This window comes from Gracilinanus agilis, chromosome 4 (genome assembly GCF_016433145.1).
Source record: "Gracilinanus agilis isolate LMUSP501 chromosome 4, AgileGrace, whole genome shotgun sequence".
NCBI lineage: Eukaryota > Metazoa > Chordata > Mammalia > Didelphimorphia > Didelphidae > Gracilinanus > Gracilinanus agilis.
In genome coordinates, this window is record NC_058133.1 from 484,149,653 (window position 1) to 484,164,858 (window position 15,206).

At 42.3% G+C, this 15,206-nt stretch overlaps 1 pseudogene; it reads left to right on the top strand.

The window, feature by feature from the left end:
• The window catches only part of LOC123246788, a 26,292-nt pseudogene extending 11,515 nt beyond the window's left edge, over nt 1–14,777 (top strand).
• Nucleotides 14,778–15,206: the final 429 nt, after the last annotated feature.

A 15,206-nucleotide genomic window follows, 5' to 3' on the forward strand; every position in this document is an offset into this window, starting at 1 on the left:
CAACGCTGGCCGGCCCGCCAGCCCGCGCCTCCTCCCCAGCGTCTCTCGCCTCTGCTCCGGGAGCTCCGCCCTCCTCCTCTTCCTTCTCCTCCTCCTCCTCCTCCTCCTCCCAGCCACTCCGCCCCTGTCCACACCCCCTCCTGCCCCTGCCGCTGCCCCTGCTCCTGCCCCTTGACCCGGCCCACCCACACCTCTCCCGCCAACTTCCCTCCTAGCCCTTGGCCCGCACCGCATCCCCCCAGCGCTTCTAGCCTCGCACCCCAGGGTTGAGCTGTGGGGCTGCGAGCGTCTGGAAAAAGAGCTATCCTGCCCTGCCCTCCACACCTCTCCACTCTGCCTCTCCTCCCTTCTCCTCCCGGGCTGCTAGAATTCGCCTCGAAGGATTTCCACCCGGACCGAGAGCGGCAGAGTTTTAATGCTTCGAAGTCGTCCTCTCCTGCCCCCCTGGCTTGCAGTCCTTTCCCCACTCCCCGTCGCTGAACGGTCAGAATCTCTTCCCTCTCCGGATCTATCCCCTTCTCCTTTGGCTGCCCTAGACCAAGGGACAGGCTCAGGGGGCCCCCTGCTGGAGGACGGCGCTCCCTCTCTCTTCTCCCCGGCTCGGGCTGCCCTTCCCTCCTAGTCCTGGGTCTGGAGCTCCTTCCCACCGACAGGCCGACTCCCTGTCCCGCCAAAGTCTGAGGATGAGGAGGTTTCATACATTAGCTCTCCATTCGTTTCCCTTTCTTCCGTCCATCCCTCCGCCTTCCATTGCACCCTTCCCACCCTTCCTGGGAGACATGTGAGGAATCAGTCGTTCCCGATGCCGGAGCCCGGGGCTGGGGCAGAGAACGGCGACAAGTGGAGCCCAGCGACAGCCTGAAGTATATTCTTGGAATTGGGAAAATGCGAGCAAGAAACACCATGTATCAAGCCTGGTCCGGAGCGGCTGCCCATATTCTACTTTCATTTTCATTTTTCTGAACCCTAAAATGAGAGAGGCGGATTCAGGGAGAGAACGAGGGAGAGGACTAGGGCGCTAAACTTGTCATTGGGAAACCTGAGTTTCAAATTCTGCGTCGGATACTTAGCTTTGTGAGCCTGAGCAAATCAATTAACCTTTCCTGAGTTTTCTAATATCTGTAAAATTGAGGGTGTTGGACTCGATTGTCTTCTTAGGTCTCTTCCAGACATTAATTTATGATGGAAGGGAGGAAGGGAAAGGGAGGTAGAAAGAAAAGAGAAAAGAAGGAAAGAAAAAGGAACAAAGAACCAGAGAGCAAGAGGGATAAGAAAGGGGGAAATTCCCCAAGATTATTTGTGATATTGCATCTCTTTGGAGGTTCCCCGGAGTTCAGGGAATCCTCGCCTTTTGTTCTTTCTTCATATCTGACAGACTCTTGGTAACTCTGAGACCTGACAGTGCTGGGGATCTGATATCCTGGGGGGATGAAAGAGCTGGGATGTAATGGGCTTAACCCAACTCTGATCCTGAAAGAATTAGGAAGATTAAGATTTGGTTCCCTGGAGTAAAAAAATCTCTCTGCTATCCTCCAACCACATCAAAGAAATCCCATTGTCGGGAGATGGGGGAGAGGGGGAAGGATGCCTAATCCCTTCAATGTAATCACAGCTACAAAAAAAAAAAGAAAAGAAAAGAAAGAAAAAGAAAGAAAGAAACTTTAGGGGCTTTGGAAGTAGCAAAGGATAGAGCGATTCACAAGAGATAAATGAGCACACATGTCACTGGCCTCCTGTGGCCTGCCAGTTACCCACCGGGGGATCAGGCATTGTGGTTCTGAAGCAAGAGCACCTGATTTGGATTTCCCAAAGTAGTATGAGTAAGGCAGAGTTGCAGAGGGTCATAGAATGTCAGGGCTGGAAGGGTCTTAGCCGGAGTCCTGTCTGAGCTCCTCCTTTTTCAGAGAACAGGGAAACTCAAAGAGGGAAGCTAATTCTGCTTCATCTATCTTTAGTGGTTAAGGTCTACCTCTTCCGGGAAGAAAAAGCTCTCAGGCTCCAGGAATCCTGGATCCTGACCCTTTCTCCTCCATCATCTCTAGCCTCCTCTAGTCCTAGAAGAACTGTCCTCTTAGTCTCCTAATTCCCTGAGGAGGAGAGGAGAGACAACTCCCATCCTCTAGTATTCTCTAATAATTTCCTTGGTTTCAACACACCCTACACTACTAATCTTCAGATGCATCCTTTTTTTTTTTTTAAACTCTTACCTCTGACCTTAGAATCAATATTAAGTATCAGTTCAAAGGCAGAAGAGTGTTAAGACCTAGACAATTGGAGTTAAGTGATTTGCCCAGGGTCACACAGCTAAGAAGTGTCTGAGGTCTAATTTGAACCCAGGACCTCCCTTCTCTGAGTCGGACTCCCTGTCCACCAAGCCCCTCAATGTCCCTACCTTCTGCCTTACTATCAGTTCTAAAGCAGAAGAGCAGCAAAGGCTAGGTGTTAAGTGACTTGCTCAGGATCACACAACTAGTAAGTGTCTGAGACTAGATTTGAACCCAGGGCCTCCTGTCTCCAGGTCTGGCTCTAGCCAACTAGCTGCCTCTGCATCATTTATAATCATCTCATTGGACTCCAAAAACCAGAACTCCTTCCATTGTACCCTACTATCAATAAACTTTAGATTTAAAAGAATCAAGGTACTTTTTTGGACAAGGCCAATGTGGGAATTTGTTTTGCTCAACTATACATATTTGTCCCAAGGGTGTCTTGTTTTGTTTTTAATTGGGGGCAGGTGAGGGGAAGAGAAAAGTTGATGTTGGTTCATTGAAAAAAATCAATTAAAAGAAGGCAGAGGAGCTTATAAAGAATATAAAGGAAATAATAACAACTCTTCCCATTTCACTAGCAATTTCCTCAATGGCAGGTCATGCAAATATTGTTATCCTGATTTTACAGGACCTGCCTCTCCATATAACTACTACAGTTCCCTCCACTTCCTCATCTCAGGAATCTTAGTCTCTCCACTGTCTATTTTCTCCCTAGTTTAGACATCAGCCCTTCCATCTCCCTAGCATCTCCTAGTTCTCTGTGTTAGCCAAACTCCCTGATGGGTCAATTGTTTTTTTTAATTAATTAATTAGTTAAGAATATTTTTCCATGGTTACATGATTCATGTTATTTCCCTCCCCTCCTCCCATAGCCAATGAGCAATTTAACTGGATTTTACATGTATCATTGATCAAGACCTATTTCCATATTATTAATGTTTGCACTAGAGTGATTGTTTAGAGTCAATATCCCCAATCATATCCCCATTGACCCATGTGATCAGGCAAATGTTTTTCTTTTGTGTTTCTACTCCCACAGTTCTTTCTCTGGATGTGGGTAGTGTTCTTTCTCATAAATCCCTATGGGTCTATTGTTAATCCTGTTCCTCCCATTGGTGGCTCAGTGTTCTAATCTAAGTCTAATATCACTGGAGTTCCAAGTGTATCTTTGTTTATTTTCTATATATTTTCTTTGTTTCTATGTCTCTGACTTTCTCAGTGGCTCATTCCAATGAGGTGTTTTTTCTCACTTGCCTGTCAAGACCCTCAATTTAATTAACTTATTCCTAGAAATCAGGTAACTGACATTCACCCCTAAAACCTGCCATCTGTCTAGTGGAGAGATTACTGCATCCAGTTGTTATGATTAAAAATGATGAGGGCCAAGATCAAAAGGGAGAATAGTATTTTAATAAAAGCCATGCTGATAGAGATAAACTGACCACGCGCCTGTAAGAAAAACCTATTCCAACCTCACCTCAGCCATTTACCTTCCTCTCTCCTCGAGCTCAGGTAACTAAAGAGGAAGTTCCAAGTCACTCCCCCCTACTTAAAACAGTCCCTCACCTTTAATACTGTTATGATTATAATAACAGATAGTTTTGGAGAAGCAGATAAATGCTTTCAGGGCCAAATAGAGCTTAAGTCAAGAGCCAGAGATTGACAGGCTACAGTGAGGAAAGGAGGGAGTAAAACACTCCTGATTCTCAAACCCCTCCCCCTCTAACTGCTTCTGCTTCAGTTGGTAATGAAGACAGGAATAAGATTCTTCTGGTGAGTTTCTGTTATGGCTGAAACCCCAATAATGTTTCTTTCTTAAATTTATATTCCTCTCATCCAAAACCCATGAAACCCATTGGACCACGGGAAATGTAGTTTTAAGGACCCCCACAGGTCCACAGAAGTTTGTCAAACACTCTATTGAGGTTCAATCCTTCCAAATAGAACCCCAGGTGATTTTAACTAACACATTACCCCCCTGTGATCCTTTAGGAGATAAATCTCCCCAATGGATCAGGAAAATATAATCAAATTAGAGTTTACAATAATTTAGAGATAAAAGGGAGAAAGAACAAAACCAATGTTCGGTACATTGACAAAAAACCATTAAGGGGGCAGTCCTCCTTTCTGGCATAAACTGTCCATTCAAAACAAATGCATCCAACCCCATAGTTCAGATCAACTGTGCCCCAAAGTTCAAATTGGATATTCATGATCCAGTGAAGGCTCTTCAGGCATCTTTTGGTACCTCCACCAAACAGGTTCGTCGTCTGGATTCTAGGGAGATGGCAAAATCCTTATCCTGAAATTACTTTCAAAGAATTTAAACTTTACATTATAGATTATAAAACATACATTTCCTTCTGAGAATTAACATTACCCCCCTGAGTTTACTTCGAAAGGAGTAAAAATTGACTTGCAATATAGATTATAGTTCAGACATTATGATTATAAAAACTTAACACACACACCCCTGAAAAAGTCAGCCAAGGATGCATGGCTAAGTGAGTCACGGGGGTGCATGAAATCAATTGGCAAAAGAAATTTTAAAAAATTGTTAGGCTATCTGGAAGATTGAGAGTTCGAATTTCGACCTTCTGGTTCGCCAAACTGTTATGATTAAAAATGATGAGGGCCGAGATCAAAAGGGAGAATAGTATTTTAATAAAAGCCTTGCTGATAGAGATAAACTGACCATGCGCCTGTAAGAAAAACCTATTCCAACCTCACCTCAGCCATTTACCTTCCTCTCTCCTCGAGCTCAGGTAACTAAAGAGGAAGTTCCAAGTCACTCCCCCCTACTTAAAACAGTCCCTCACCTTTAATACGTCATCCAAAACAGGAAACCCATGAAACCTGTTGGACCACAGGAAATGTAGTTTTAAGGACCCCCACAGGTCCACAGAAGTTTGTCAAACACTATATTGAGGTTCAGTCCTTCCAAATAGAACCCCAGGTGATTTTAACTAACACACAGTGAAAGGCTGGTCTACATTTAGCCAATGACTCCCCTTTTTTTTTTTCTTCTTAAATCTTACCTTCCATCTTAGAATCGACACTGTGCATTGGTTCCAAGGAAGAGGAGTAGTAAGGTCTATCAGGGGTCAGCAACCTTTTTGGCTGGGAGAGCCATAAATGCCACATTTTTTAAAATGTAATTTCGTGAGAGCCATACAGTGCTCACAGTGCGGCTCCTGTAACAGAGCCTGAAAAAAAATTGACTTTATGGTTCCTGCAGAAAGAGCCATATCTGGCCCTTAAAAGAGCCAGATATGGCTCGAGAACCATACGTTGCCGAACCCTGGGTTAGGTAGTAGAGTTTAAGTGACTTGCCCAGGATCACACAGCTCAGAAGTGTCTGAGGTCAGATTTGATACTTGTATAACTCAGATTGAACTGCCTGTCAACTCTGGGAAAGGGAGGGGGGAGAGGGAAGAAGGGAGGGAGACAATACGAATTATATGACTGGAAAATTTATGTGGAAATTTGTTATGAAATTTTAAAAAAGGAAGTATCTGAAGTCAAATTTGAACCCAGGACCTTTTGTCTCTAGACTTTGCTCTCAATCCTCTTAGCTGCCTCTACTATAAAGTTTTGATAGCTGCTGCCTTATAATATAATGTTAGGTCTGCAAGTGCTATTCTCCCTTCATCCTTATTTCTTTTCAAGATATCCCTTGATATTCTAGATCTTTTCTTTTTTCCAAATGAATTTCATTAGTATTTTATTAAGTTCTATAAACTGTTTGCTTGGTCATTTGATTGGCAAGGCATTAAAAGTGTAAAGTAACTTTGGAAGTATTGTGATTTTTTATCATATTGGCACAGTCTAGCCATGAGCACTGACTATTCCTCTAGTCAGTGGTTCCCAAACTTTTTTTGGCCTACCGCCTCCTTTCCAGAAAAAAAATAATACTTAGCCCCCTGGTAATTAATTTTTTAAAATTTTAATAGCAATTTAAAGGAAAGATAAATGCACCTGTGGCCATCACCACCTCCCTGGATTGCTGCAGCACCCACCAGGGGATGGTAGTGCCCACTTTGGGAATCACTGCTCTAGCTATTTACATTGTTGTTTTCCTTAAGAAACAATTTGTAACCATATGTATACAAGTCTTTTGTGAGTTGGGACAACTCATTTTGACAAAGTACCAAATTCTTGGTCAGGGATTGACTGGAGGGCAGTCAATCCTTAGAATCTTTGAAAGTGAGTTCAAATCTGGCCTCAGACACTTCCTGGCTGGGTGACCCTGGGCAAGTCATTTAACCCTCATTGCCCAACCATTACTGCCCTTCTGCCTTTGAACCAATACAGTATTGTTTTTAAGATGGAAAGCAAGGGAGAGAAAAAGGGAGAGAAAAAAGAAAAAATTGCTAGTAAGAAATTCTAGCTATTTGACCCTGAGCAAGTCACTTAATCCCAATTACCTAGTCCTTGCCACTCTTCTGCCTTGAAACTAATACTTAGTATTGATTCTAAGATGGAAATTAAGGATTAGAAAACAACAACCATATATAGTCCTGGTTGAAAAACGGAGACAAATAAAGGAATCGATAAGGAAGAATCAAGAAAAAAAAGGAACCTAATAATTCAGTATTTATTAAACTGGAAAACATAAATTATCTAGGAAAAAACTCCTTATTTGATTTTTTAAAAAGTCTGTTAGGAAAACTGGAAATCAGTCTGGCAGAAATTAGGGCTAGCCCAGTGGTTCCCAAACTTTTTTGGCCTACCACCCCCTTTCCAGAAAAAAAATATTACTTAGCGCCTCCTGTCACATACTATCACTGTCCCCTTACAGTTATTCACTGCCCCCAAATGCACCTGTGGCCATCACCGCTTCCTTGGATCGCTGCAGCACCCACCAGGGGGCAGTGGCGCCCACTCTGGGAATCACTGGGTTAGACCAACACTTTATGTCATATATCTCCGTACTGTTTAATGGACAATCAACTTAAACATGAATGATCAATCTATTTAAAAATTTCAAAGAGAAACAGATCAAATACATCTCACAGCTATGAATAGGAAATGTATTCTTAACCAGATAAGGGATAAAAGATACACTAAAAGCTGCAGATACCTCCACCAATCAACAACTTACAACAACTGCAACTTACAGTCATAAAGTAACCCCTGAGTCATCATTACTGGAAACCAGCTTCCCCCAAAGTCTCCATGTGGTTACTTGGATAAAAAACCAGGCAGAAAGCATCCTGAGACACTGAGAGTTTCAGTGACCTGCCTGGAATCCTTCACCCTGTGTCAGATGTGGGGTTTGAACCCCAGACCTTCAGAGCTGCCATTAGAAAATACAAAAACTGCAGATGTACACATTATTTCTCCTCCGCGGAATGGAAGCTGTTTGAAAGCAAACACAGTTACAATTTTTTCATCTGTGCCCTTTTCTCTCATTTTTTATAACCCCAGCCTCTGACACAAAGTCTTTCGAGTTTGGAGTAACGGTAATGAATAACTTGAGGGGTCAGGAAAGACTTCTTGAGGGATATGGCTCTTGAATTAAGTTTTGAAGGGAGTTGGAGATTTCAGGAGATAGAGACAAGGAGGGGACATACAAGGTGTAGGAAGGAGACAGTCTGGGCAGATGCATAGAGAAGGAAAATGGAATATTTTATGCTGGGGATAGTAAGTAAGCCAATTTCCCCAGAACTCAGAGTGGAGGAAAAGAAGAGATACACAACAGGATTGAAAAGATAGTCCATAGCAGCTACCCGAGGGCTGTTCTCATCTTTTCCCCCACCTCACCCGGGGCTTCTACAGGCAGTTTTGGTCCCAGAGAGGCTACTGCTGCTCTTCTCCGGGTTCTAAGGTTAATTCATAGAAGTTATATGCTTCTGATTCAGTTGCTTATGAGCCCCTATCGGTGTGCTTTCCTATTAACAATTATACAACCAAACTTCATTAGCTATTTTTTTTAACTCTTACCTTCTTAGTATCATTTTTAAGACAAAACTGAGGCAAGGACTAGGTAAACAGGGTTAAGACTTGCCCAGAGTCACATAGCTGGGAAGCGTCTAAGGTCAGATTTGAGTTAAAGATGATTCCTGCCAACTCCAGACCCAGCTCTCTGATCACTGTACTAACTAGCTGTTTCTTTAATTACTTTTTAGAAAAGGTATTTATTGGGGATAGCTAGGTGGCTCAATGGATAGAGAACCAGGCCTGGAGACGGGAGTTCCTGGGTTCAAATATATGCTCAGACACTTCCTAGCTGTGTATGACCCTGAACAAGTCACTTAACCCCAATTGCCTAACCCTTATTGCTCTAATACTTTGAAACCAATACTTAGCATTGATCCTAAAATGGAAGGTAAAGGTTTAAAAAAGAGGAAAAGAAAGAGGAGCAGCTAGTAACCAGAGGAGACAGAGAAGCCCTTTCCCTACCTGGCTCTAAGGAGCTAACTACAAGCATTCTTGCCTCCTGCACAGGAAAGGAGAATGAAGAAAGGGTGGGTTGCCCTTCTTGTAAGCCCACTCGGTTCCAGCTCAGAGACCTGAGTTTCTAGTTTTTCTAGCTCTGCAGCCAATTTATGTCACTATACATTAAAAATCCTCATAGTCATCATGGCAGGGATCCAGCTTCCCCCAAGTCTCTGTGGTTGCTTGGATTAAAATCAAACAAAAAACACCTACTAATACTCCAAGGACTGGCCCTCATTGGCCTGTCTACCCTCATTTCAGGAAGCCCAAGCCACATTGTGAAGACTTTAAAATACCAAACAGAGGAGTCTGTATTTGATGCTACTGGCAAAAGGAAGCCGCAGTAGTTTCTTGAGCAGATAAGTGACACGGTATCACTCTGACCAACTACTTGGAGGATGTGTTAGAGTGGGCAGAAATTGGACACAAAAAATTTTCATTAGGATCAAATAAAATATTAAAAGTGAATTGGGAGGCAGAGGTAGGAGGTCCTGGGTTCAAATCTAGCCTCAGACACTTCCCAGCTGTGTGACTCTGGGCAAGTCATTTAACCCCCATTGCCTAACCCTTATCACTCTTCTGTCTAGGAACCAATCCACAGTACTGATCCCAAGAAGAAAGGTAAGAGCTTAAAAACAAACACTTTCCTTTTCCTGCATACAGCAGTGTATATATATGTGTGTGTAGAGAGATAGATATAAACACATACACATGTGTACACATACAATAGAAGTCTTCCCTTTCTGTAGTTGATTCATTCGTTGAACAAGCATTTATTAAGGGCCTGCTGCGTGCTGGGGGATAGAGGTACAAAGATGAAAGAAAGGGAAACCGACCCTGCTCTGAAGGAATTTACATTCTACTCAAGGGAAAGAGCTCGTTCAGCAAATACCAAAGGAGCCACCAAGTCATTTCTTGGGCTGAGGAAGTGGGGAAGATGTGCCACACTCCCAGATCATCTAACTGTAGCAGAGGGCATTTGACATGAGTTTCGAAGGAAGTGAGGGGTTCTACCAGGTGGAGGTGAGGAGAGAGAGCATTCCAGGCATGAAGAAGAGTTTGAATGGGCCAAAGTACTGGGAGAGGTGACTCAGCTTTCTGAGTTATTAGGGAGAAAATATGGCCAGTGCAGGATTTAAGGAGTATCGATTCAGCACCTGTTGGAGATTGGTCTAGAGAGGGAAAAGACTGGAAGCAATTTGAAGATTATTATCCAATTCCTATATATTAGGGAGAATTACTGTGGATTCCAGTGTCTGGGATCTGGGGCAGAGGTGCCATTGGGTGTGCTGCTTTTTTGCATTTTCTTTGTCTTTAGGAATCCCAAGGAATAGCTTTTATTCCAATATCCCAAGGGTCCTTTTCTGGCTTACATGTCCTCTCTACTTATGGAGATGGAAAGAGGAGAATAGGTTGATGAACCACTCTTTTTTTTTTTTTTAAGCCCTTACCTTCCGTCTTAGAATTAATACTGTGTATTGGCTTCCTAGGCGGAAGAGTGGTAAGGGTAGGCAATGGGGGTCAGGTGACTTGCCCAGGGTCACACAGCTGGGAAGTGTCTGAGGTTAGATTTGAACCTAGGACTTCCCATCTCTAGGCCTGGCTCTCAATCCACTGAGCTACCCAGCTGCCCCCAATGAACCACCTCTTAATTAGCTATCACCAGTTAAAGACATCTTGGGATGGTCAAAGGAAGGGTTGAATAATGAGCTCCTAAAAATCTGTTTATCAGACTGCCTGACAAAATCCCAGCCATCCCTGATTTCAAGAGAGCCCTGGAGACCTATATCATTATGATTATGATGCTGAGCTAACCAATAAACCTGATATAATCAATAAACTTAGATCCTTGCTCCACCTCAAAAGAAGACTATTATTCATACCCAATAAATTGTCAAAGCTGATATTGTAGTACTAGTTAATGTTGGAAGGGCTGTGGGAAGATAGGTACATTGGTGGTGGATTAATACAACCATTTAGGAAAGCAAAAAAGTTACTAAAATGTCTATCCCCTTTAACTCAAAGATTCTACTAAGAGGTTTATATCCCAAGGAGGCCATTGATAAGAAAAAAACACCCCAGGGGATAGCCTAGGTGGCTCAGTGGATGGAAAGCCAAGTCTGGAGATGGGAACAGACAATTCCTAGTTGTGTGATCCTGGGTAAGTCACTTAACCCCCACTGCCTAGCCTTTCTTTGCTGCTCTTCTGCCTTAGAATTAATATAGTCCTAAAACAGAAGGTAAAGATTTGAAAAAAGTCCTCATATATACCAAAATATTCAAAGCAGTATTCTGTGTTAGCAAAGAATTGGAAACAAAGCCAAGGTCCATTTATTGGGAAATGGATAAACAAATTATGGTACATGAATGTAGTGGAATATTAATGTGCTATTTAAAATGATGCACATGATAATATTAAAATATAGCATACATGGAAAGATTTACACAATCTAATGCAGAATGAAGCAAACTGAGCCAGGAAAACAATATACACAATGATTACAATGATGTAAATGGAAAGACCAACCACAAAACCATCAAAGTGAATGCTGTAAATTACAAAAAAAAAAAAAATATGGCATCAAGAAGAAAAATGTGAAGATGTTATATGGCTTAATTTTCTGGGAAGGGTAATGGAAGGATCCTGGGGAAAGTCTAGTGATATAAAAAAAAAAAGCTATCAATTTTATTTTTTTAAAAAGAGGACACATGTGAACTGGGATGCTGGCCATCAGAGTGAAGAGAAGGGGACAGATGTTATAGTCTTGGTATCAATGCTATGTATTGGTTCCAGGGCAGAAGAGTGGTTAGGGCTAGGCAAATGGGAGTTAAGTGACTGGCCCAGGGTCACACAGCTGGGAAGTGTCTGAGGCCAGATTTGAACCTAGGATCTCCCATCTGTAGGCCTGGCTCTCAATCCACTGAGCCACCCACCTGCCCCCATCTGTTTCCTGTTTTTATGTCTTTGTGCAAGCTCTCCTCCATTCCTGTAATCTCTCCTTCTGCATTTTTGCCTCCTAGGATCCCAAGACCCCTTCCAGGATCAGCTCAAATAACAGCTCCTTCAAGAGGCTTTCTCTGATACCCCCAGTTATGGGTGCTTCTCACTACATTGTGTTTATTTGTATATATCCTGTATCTATTTATCTGTGAAGCTGTATTCTTACAAGAGAAAGCAAGCTACTTGAGGACAGGAACCACATCACTGGATTCCCCAACACCCAGCCCAATTCCTGGCACAGAGTAAACATTTTTTGAAACTTTCTTTTATTTTTTTTAAAATTACTCACAGAAACAATCTTTGGCCATTGTTTTCTGACGTTTTGTGATTGAAATGTTCTCCCTCTCTTCCTCTCCTCAAGGTACCCAATAGTCTGATATAGATTATGCCAGGGCTTTTATACGAACTTGTTTCCATAATCCCCATGCCATGACAAAAGACACATATCATACATAAAATAAAAAACACATGAAGGAAAGAAGTAGAAGATGGCGTGCTTAGATTTGCAATCAGATTCCAACAGCTGTGGGTAGCAATTTTATCATGAGTCCTTTGAGGTTATCGTGGGACCTTGTTCTGCTGATAATGCTTTAGTCCTTCATAGTTGACCATGGTACAATATGATTTCTCAATCCACTGAGTCAACCAGATGCCCCCATCCATTTCCAGTTGTATACACTGTTCTTCTGTTCTGCTCACTTTACTTTGTTTTTGTTGTTGTTGTTGTTGTTAATCTGGCAGTTTTGAGATTTTTATTAGCCTCTTAGGACCTCTGAGGTGGAAGGGACCTAATTATGCTCCCTGGTGTGCTGAGATGGAGTTTCATAATTATATCAATGCATCAAACATTTACTGAGTGCCTTCTGTGTACAAGATATTGTTCTAGGATACAAAGATGATCTCTTTGCCCTCCTCAAAGAGCTTGTGTTCTCCTGGGGGTAGAAGTGTACATAATATACACAAGATAAATAATCACAAAGTATATATAAAATGAGGCAGCTGGATGGCTCAGTGGATAGAGTTACTTAGAAAGATCTGAGTTCTGTCTGATCCTGTGAAGTCACTTAACCCCATTTGCCTCAATTTCCTCATCTGTAAAATGGGCTGGAGAAAGAAATAGCAAACCGCTCTGGTATCTATGCCAAGAAAACCCCAAATGGCTCACAAAGAGTCAGACCCAACTGTAATAACAATAAAAACTAGGGTATGGATTTTGTGAATGGAAATAGGAGAACATGGAAGAAAAATGGAGGGTTAGGAAGTTCTTCTTTTTATAGAACTGAACTCTGTCTCGACAATTTCCTCCTCTCTGCTTCCATTTGTCATCCACATGAGAAACTTTGTTCAAATATCTGAACACAGACATCACATCTCCCCTTAAAGCTTCTCTTTTTTCAACTCAATGTCTCAGAAAGCAAAGGTTCAGGCTCTCAATCTGCAAACCTAAGGTTACCTAAGAACAACATCCCACTTATTTCAAAACTGGAAAGACTATGTGATCTTGGGCAAATCACTTAATTTCTCTGATGCTCCCTATGCTCATCTATAAAATGAAGGATTTAAATTAAATTTGGGGCTATGAAGAATTCCCAGTTTGAGAAGAAATAGTGATATGCTGGCTACAGGTGAGGTCCCCCCCTGCTCCCCCATTAGACTGGGAGCTCCTTGAAGGTAGAGAGTTTTTTTTTTTTTAAAAACCTTTCTTTGTATATTCAGCATAGACATAAATGTTTTTTTTACTTGACTTTAGTTTTTCTTTCAACAGTACCCATTTTCCTTAGTTTGGTTTTTTCCCTTTTGGAAAAGAGATTCCCATCCTGGAGGTTAATGTGAAAAGGGCCCAAGGGGATTGGGGAAATCCATATTTCAATTCTTACATAAGCAAACATATTTTCTATGGACTAAATACAAACATTGTCTGGTATTATAATTTTTTCAAAGGGAGGCGGTAGTTATTGAGAATAAGAAAAGACAAATTCCCTTCAAGCATTACTGAATTGCCTGTAACTTTCATAAGAAATTTTTTTCTCAGTCAACAGATATTACAGGGGGCAGCTGGGTGGCTCAGTGGATTGAGAGCCAGGCCCAGAGACCGGAGGTCCTGGGTTCAAAAGTGACCTCAGACACTTCCCAACTGTGTGCCCCTAGACACTTAACCCCCCATTGCCTAGCCCTTACCATGCTTCCGTCTTGGAAGCAACACCCAGTATTGATTCTAAGATGGAAGGTAGGGGTTTAAAAAAAAAACAAACCTGACCTCAGACACGTCCTAGCTGTGGGATCCTGGGCAAGTCACTTAACCCCTGTTGCCTAGCATTTATAACTCTTCTGCTTTAGAACCAATACCCAGTATTGATTCTAAGACGGAAGGTAAGGGTTAAAAAAACCCCAACAAAACAGATATTACAAAAATAATGAAACATCCCAAGACCACTTCAATCTGAACCCATAGAAAAAGATGAGAGTAAGAGTATTATATTTATTATATATATCAGCAATAACAGCAGTTATCTGGCACTTTAAAACTTACTGTTGTTGTTTAACAACCCTGTGAGCTAAGTAGTACAATTGTTATTGTCCCCATTTTTGTCCCAGAATTTCTATCTGGACTATGAGTTTTCTACCAATAAGACAATAAATATGGAGTTCCCTGGAGTTCTACCTCTGTTTCTCCATGGTTTATTACTTTAGCCATCGTGATATGGCCCCGAAACCCTTCTTAAAGTTCTTCCGAGAGCAGTCTAAAAAGAAGACAGCATACAGAGAAAATTCTTCAGGGCCTAATCAAAAGGAGAGGACATCCTGTTCTGGAAAATATCCTAAGTCAGAGGTAGAAGACCTGTCATATGGCCTGCAGGCTCTGGATGAAGCTCCTGTGATGGAGAAGACTGTTAGTGAGGCCCTCTACAATAAGGCAAAGGAGCATGAAGATCCACAGATAAAGATCAACAAACTGCTTGGAGATCATGTCACTGACTTAAGGGGACTGGGATGGCCTGAATAGGTCTGGCCAATATGTATTGGACAAGTATACACTAGGAGGAAGTTGTCCAAGTTCCCTCTGATACCTTAAGGCCGTGTGAGTTTGGATACCCTAACTATGTAACTTTTCTCTCCAAAGAGAGGATTAAAACTTGGCATCTAGATGGGGGGGGGGGGGTAGGGGAGGAGATAAAACTGAGACCTAAAGAGGAACACCACCATAGAGCTGTAGATGTGTGTGTGGTGTCGGAAACTGTTTTCCCTAATCTCCTTTCTCAAACTGGAAAAGGTTGGAATCCCAGCTCTAGCCATCCCAGGTAGGGTAAATGTCCCTCATGGTAAAAGCACCTCTGGTTTATACTTTCAAACCTGAACCTAGAACCCAAGGACGCTGCATCCTTCGTTTCCAAAAGAACAACCCATTAGGGTTGCTTTGTTTGTTTTTTAAAAGGCCCTGCCTGGGGCCAACAACCCAAATTGTTTTTTTATTCAAGCATATTTCTGGAGGGTCT